The sequence below is a fragment of the Colobus angolensis genome, unplaced genomic scaffold, assembly GCF_000951035.1.
Source record: "Colobus angolensis palliatus isolate OR3802 unplaced genomic scaffold, Cang.pa_1.0 Scaffold281, whole genome shotgun sequence".
NCBI lineage: Eukaryota > Metazoa > Chordata > Mammalia > Primates > Cercopithecidae > Colobus > Colobus angolensis.
In genome coordinates, this window is record NW_012116055.1 from 2,949,013 (window position 1) to 2,956,247 (window position 7,235).

Genomic DNA, 7,235 nt, shown 5'->3' on the forward strand with positions numbered 1-7,235 from the left:
CTAGGTGGTAGTGGCACATGCCTGTAATCCCAGCTGCTCAGGAGGCTGAGGTGAGAGAATCACTTGAGCCTGAGTGGTGGAGGTTGCAGTGAGTCACGATTGCACTTCAGTCTGGGAGACAGAGTGAGACCCTGTCAAAAAAAAAAACAAAAAAAAAAAACAAAAAAAAAAGGTGGTATTACTGTAAGAACAAAAAATACAGAAGACAGGAAGAAAAGAAATAGTATAACGGCAGAAGTGAAATTCACTTTATATCAAATTCAAATGGAGTAAACACTCTGAAAAAGGCAGAGATTGACTGACTGAATTTAACTAATGATTCAACTATATGACTATATGCTGCCAGTGAAAAAATACACTGTAGGTTCAAAGACATGAAAAGATTTAAAATAAAGTATAGGAAAAGATATAAAGTACAAACCATAACCCCTCAAAAAAGCCTGAGTAGCTATGTTAATTTAATATCAGACAAAATAGACACTGAAGCAAAAATCATTACTGTAAGATAATAGGATATTTTTTAAATGGTAAAATATAAATCAAAAATATTTACTATTTATCATTTTATTTTATTTTTTAATTCATGTTTAACTTTTCCTTTCAAATTTTATTATAGGTTCAGAGGGTACATGTGCAGGTTTGTTACATGGTTAAATTGGATGTCACTGGGGTTTGGTGTACAAATTACTTCATCACCTAGCAAGTGAACATTATACCTGATAGATAGTTTTTAGATTCTCACCTTGATCTCATGCTCCATCCTCAACTAGGCCCAATGTTTATTGTTTCATTCTTTGTGCATATGAACAAAGTTTAGATTCCACTTATAAGTGAGAATATGCAGTATTTGACTTTCTGTTCTTTATTAATTCGCTTAGGATAATGGTCTCCAGCTGTGTCCATGGTACTGCAAAAGACGTGATTTCACTCTTTTTGATGGTGTGTTGTATTTTATGGTATATATATACCATATTTTCTCTATCAAGTTCATTGTTAATATGCATTTAGATTTATTCCATGTTTGTATTAGTCAGGGTTATCTAGAGGAACAGAACTAATAGGAGAAATATATATGGAGTTTATTAACTCACATAAACACAAGGTCTTACAATAGGCCATCTGCAAGCTGAGGAGCAAGGAAGCCAGTCCAAGTCCCAAAGCCGAAGAACTTGGAATCTAGTGTTTGAGGACAGGAAGCATAGAGCACATGATAAATATGTGGGCTGGAAAGCTAAGCCAGTGTAGCCTTTTTAGTTTTCTCTGCCTGCTTTATATCCTGGCCACACTGGCAGCTGATTAGATGGTGCCCAACCAAATTAAGGGTGGGTCTGCCTTCTGGTGAGTCTGTCTTTCCCAGCCCACTGACTCAAATGTTAATGTCCTTTGGCAACACCCTCACAGACATACCCAGGATCAACAATTTGCATCCTTCAATCCAATCAAGTTGAAACTCAGTATTAACCATCACACTGTCTTTGCTATTGTGGATAATGCTGAGATAAACATAGATATGCATGTGTGTCTTTATGGTAGAATTATTTATTTATTTATTTGGTACATACCTAGTAATGGGATTCCTGGGTCGAATGGTAGTTCTATTTTAAGTTATTTGAGAAATCTCTAAACAGCTTTCCTCAGTAGCTGAACTAATTTACACTCCCACCAACAGTATGTAAGCATTCCCTTTTTTCAGCAGCTGCAACAGCATGTGTTATTTTTGTACTTTTTAATAATAGTGATTCTGACTCTTGAGATGGTAGCTCATTGTGGTTTTGACTTGCATCTCTCTAATAATTATAAGATGATTAGTGAAGTTGAGCATTTGTCTATTTGCTTGTTGGTTATATGTATGGTCTTCTTTTGAGAAGTGTTTGTTCATGTCATTTACCCAATTTTTAATGGAGTTGTTTGGTTTTGGCTTATTGGTTTAAGTTCCTTATAGATTCTGGATATTAATCCTTTGTCAGGTGCATAGTTTGCACTTATTTTCTCACATTCTGTAGGTTGTCTATATATTGTGCTGATAGTTTCTTTTGCTGTGCAGAAGCTCATTAGTTTAATTAGGTTCCACTTATATACCTTTTTGTTTTTGTTGCAATTGCTTTTGACATGTTGGTCATGGAATCTTTGCCCGTTCCTATGTCTAGAATGGGATGTCCCAGGTTATCCTCCTGAGTTTTTCAATTTTCTGTTTTATATTATATTTAATCCATCTTGAATTGATTTTTGTATATGGTAAAATGGAGAGGTCCTGATTCAATCTTCTGAAGATGATTATCTAGTTATCCCAGTATCACTTATTGAATAGGGAATCCTTTCCTTACTGCTTGTTTTTGTCTGCTTTGTCAAAGATCAGATTGTTGTATATGTGTGGCTTTATTTCTTGCTTCTGTAATTTGTTCTATTGGTCTATGTGTCTGATTTTGTACCAGTACCATACTGTTTTTTTATTATTGCAGCCTTGCAGTGTTGTTTGATGTTGGATGGTGATTGAAGTCAGGCGGTCTGTCTTTGTTCTTATTTCTTAGAATTTCTTTGGCTATTCAGGCTCTTTCTTTTGGTTATGTATGAATTTTAGAGCAGTTTTTTCTAATTCAGTGAAAAATGTAATTGGTAATTTTATAGAAATCATATTGAATCTGTACATTACTTTGGGCAATATGACCATTTTAAAGATATTGATTGTTCCTCTTTATGAGCATAAAATGTTTTTCCATTTGTTTGTGTTGTCTCTGATTTCTTGCAGCAGTGTTTTGTAGTTTTCATTGTGGTAATCTTACTTCTCTGTGTAGCTTCATTCCTAGATATTTTATTATTTTTGTGACTATTGTAAATTATATTTCATTCTTGATTTTGCCCTCAGCTTGGACATTATTGGTGTATAAAAATGCTACTGATTTTTGTACATTGATTTTGTATACAGAAACTTTCCTGAACTTGTTTATCAGAACTAGGCTCCTTTGAGCAGAGAGTATGAGGTTTTCTGGGTGTTTCTTTTCTTCTACTTCCTCTAGGTGTGATGCCGAGTTTTTAATTTAAGACCTTTCTACCTTTCTGATGTGGGTGTTTAGTGCTACTAACTTTCCTCTTCATACTGCTTTAGCTGTGTCCCAGAGATTCTGGTGTGTTGTATCTTTGTTTTCATTAGTTTAAAATATTTTTTTTTGATTTCTGCCTTAAGTTCATTGTTTACTCAGAAGTCATTCAGGAACAGATTGTTTAATTTCCATGCAATTGTATAGTCTTGAGAGATCTTCTTGGTATTGATTTTGATTTGTACTGCACTGTGGTATGAGACTATGATTGGTATGATTTTGGTATTTTTATTTGTCGAGAATTTCTTTATGGTTGAGCATGTGATTGATTTTAGAGAATGTCCCATGTGCAGACAGGAAGAATGTATAATCTATTGTTTTTGGTTGGAGTATTCTGTAGAAGTCTGCTAGGTCCATTTGGTGAAGTGTTGGGTTAAGGCCTCAAATATATTTGTTAGTTTTCCACCTTGACAATCTGTCAAGTACTCTCATGGGGTGTTAAAGTCTCCCACTTTTACTGTCTGTTTATCTAATTCCCTTCGTAGGTCTCTAAGAACTCATTTTATTAATTGAGGTGTTCCAATGTTGACAGCATATATACATAGGATAGTTAAGTCTTATTTTTGAAGTGCACACTTTAATTATTATGTAATGCCAATATTTGTCCCTTTTTAAAATTAAAATCTGTTTTAAGTAATACTAATAACCCCAGATCTTTTATGTTTTCTGTTTTCTTGGTTTCTCCATCCCTTTACTTTGAAGGTATGGGTGTCATTGCATGTGAGATGTGTCTCTTGAAGATATCATATAGTTGTGTCTTGCTTCTTTATCTAACTTGCCCCTCTGTGCCTTTTAAGTGGGACATTAAGGCTTTTTATGTTTGATGTTAATATTGATAGGTGTGGATTTGATCTTACCATCATGTTGTTAGCTGGTTGTTATGTAGACTTTTTTGTGTAGTTGTTTTATAGTGTAAATTATGCATGTACTTAAGTGGGTTTTTGTGGTTGCTGGTAATTGTCTTTTGTTTCCATGTTTAGCACTCCCATAAGGACCTCTTGTAAGGCGGGCATGGTGGTTACATATACTCCTAGCCTTTGCTTCTCTGAAAAGGATTTTATTTCTCCTTCATATACGAAGCTTAGTCTGTCTGGATACAAAATTATTGAATACTTTTTTTAAATTTAAAGTTGTTGAATATAGGTCCTCAATCTCTTCTGGCTTATACAGTTTCTGCTGAAAGTTCTGCTGTTAACCTGATATGGTTTCCTTTGTAGGTTACTGCCCCTTCTCTCTAGCTGCCTTAATATTTTTTCATTCACCTTGACTTTGGCAAATTGGATGATTATGTGTCTTGGGGATTGCCTCCTTGTATAGTATCTTGCAGGGGTTCTCTAAATTCTCTGAATTTGAATTGTTAACCTCTCTAATGAGGTTGGGGCATTTTTCATGAACAATATCCTCAAATATATGTTCCAACCTCCTTGTTTCCTCTCTCTCTCTTTAAGGGATGACAATGAGTCATTGTTTTAGTCTCTACATAATCCTATATTTCTTAGAAATTTTGTTCATTTAAAAAATGTTTTATCTTTATTTTTGTCTGAGTTGATTCAAAGAACTGGTCTTCAAGCTCTGAGAATCTTTCCTCCACGGGGCCTGTTGTGGTGTTAATACTTCCAATTGTGCTGTTACATTCATGTGAGGTTTTCAGTTTTGTCAGATCAGTTTGTTTTGTTTTGAAAATAACTATTTCATCTTCCAGCTCTTGAAATGTTTTACTGGAATCCTTTGATTCCTTGGATTGAGTTTCAACTTTTCTTGACTTTCAGTGACTTCTTTGCCATTTAGATTCTGATTTTGTTTTTACTTTTATTTTAAGGTCAGGGGTACATGTGCAGGTTTGTTACATAGGTAAACTTGTGTCATGGAGGTTTGTTGTACAGTTTATTTTATCACTCAGGTATTAAGCCTAGTACCCATTAATTGTTTTTCTTTATCTTATTTTTCTTCCCACTAGATTGCCTTACAAGAGACCTTGAACTTTAACAGATTTTAATTTCTATGTCAGTTATTTCAGTAATTTTAATCTGATCAAGAACCATTGCTAGGGATCTAATGCAGTTATTTGGTAGTAAGAAGATAGTCTGGCTTTTTAGAGTTGCAAGTCATTTTGCATTGGTTCTTTCTCATCTGTGTGAGCAAATGTTTCTTTAATCTTTGAATTTATGCTTTAGAGAGAACTTTTTGTTTTTGTATTATTTAATGCTCTTAAGAGACTTACTATGGCGAAAGTTGGGTTTAGTCAACTGGCTTTATTTCTGGACAATTTTGCAGAGTTTTTGCACAATTTCTGGACAGTTGTGCCAAGGCACAGCTCAGCACTCTTAGACTACATACTCTAATCCTAGAGGATTGGATCAGGCCCACAGCTTTGTTCTCTGGCTTCTTGAGGTTAAGCGTCTGCTATGGTGGAAGGCCCAAAGTGTTCCTCTCTTCTGGCAAAAACACTACAATATTGGGTGACAGCAGAAGCACTTGATCTGGGTGATGGCAGTGGGACCTGCATGTGTGCATTAGCAGCAGCAAGGTGGTGGTGAAATCCGCACGTGCACATGCCCGATATATCATTTGTAAGCTATAAATGTACTTAACACCAGAGACCCAAAATATATGAAGAAAAGACACATAATTGAAGAGGGAAATAGACAGTTAGATATAATTCAATACTCCACATTCAATAGTGAATAGAATAATTAGCCAGATCAATAACAAAATAGAATACGTGAATAACACAACAACAGTATAACATAATGAAACCAACTATACACATAAAGAACACTCCACACAACAAACCAGGATACACATTATTCTCAAGCATATGTGAAACTTTCTCCAGGATATACTGTATGATAGGTTATAAAATATACCTCAAGGTTTTTTAATTTAATGATACAATACAAAATACTTTCTCAGACTACAATAGAGTTAGAAAGTGATAATAGAAGAAAATTTTGGAAATTCACAATTATGTGGAAATGTTTAAGATAATTGGTCAAAGAGGAAGTCACAATGGAAGTCAGAAAACACTTCGGGAAAAATGAACACAGAATCACAACACACTAAAATTTAGGGGATGCAGCTAAAGCAGTGCTTAGAGGGAAATGAATTTGCATCTGGCTATCTTAAACGAAAGAAATATTTCAAATCAATACTATAAATTTTCATCTTATAAAATTAGAAAAAGTAGAGCAAACCAAATCGAAAATAAATGGAAGGAAATAGTGTATATTAGAACAAAAAATGAAATAGAAAATAGAAAATTCAGTAAAGTTATCAATAAAGCCAAAGTTACTTCTTAGAAAATATAAACCTTTAATTGACTGAAAAAGAGAAAAACACACATATTTGAACAAATAGAATACCTTGATTGCAGATATACATATCACTATCTTTGGTGGTGATAAGTTGAGGCAGTATCTATCTGATCACTCTGGATATCTGTGTAAAATAAAATGTTAGGTGGAGGTGAGAATGATATATGGCGATTTTTTTTATCAGTATAAAACTTCTTCAGTTATGTACATTGATAAATCAGGTATTTGAATTTTTCCCAAAGTTCTCTCTCTTTTTCTTGGATGAGACAAGGTGAGATAAAAGAAGTGATAGCATAGGCCAAGAGTGGTGGCTCATGCCTGTAATCCCAGCACTTTGAGAGGCCGAGGTGGGCGGATCATGAGGTCAAGAGATTGAGACAATCCTGCCCAACATGGTGAAAACCCTTCTCTACTAAAAATACAAAAATTAGCTGGGCGTGGTGGCGCGTGCCTATAGTCCCAGCTACTCAGGCGGGAGAATCACTTGAATCTGGAAGGTGGAGGTTGTAGTGAGCCGATATCATGCCACTGCACTCCAGCCTGACAACAGAGCGAGACTCCGGAAAAAAAAGGAGAAGAAAAGAAAAGGAGTGATGGAGTATTATTATTAAGAAAGTTAGGCTTAAGGATATTGATGAACTTGTGTAGGGACAGAGAGCTAATAAGTAACAGAGATAAGATGTAAATCTAGAGACCATCTGACATAAAGAAAAATTCCCTAAACGTTTTGCCACAATTGCTCCCACAGGAAAAGTGACATGGCTTAACATGACAGCTACTGCTCAAATTTCATCATATTTCTTGCTGTATTTCCAAGCACAGGTAG

The 7,235-nt window shown here is 34.9% G+C and overlaps 1 long non-coding RNA gene across 1 annotated transcript in view; it reads left to right on the forward strand.

Annotated features, from left to right (window-relative positions):
• Positions 1 to 6,559, forward strand: part of LOC105516451 — a 26,294-nt gene extending 19,735 nt beyond the window's left edge. Inside the window, exons 2-3 of the long non-coding RNA XR_001002490.1 lie at positions 5,113 to 5,163; positions 5,394 to 6,559. This is a non-coding gene — a long non-coding RNA (uncharacterized LOC105516451). The remainder of the gene's footprint in view (positions 1 to 5,112; positions 5,164 to 5,393) is intronic.
• Positions 6,560 to 7,235: the final 676 nt, after the last annotated feature.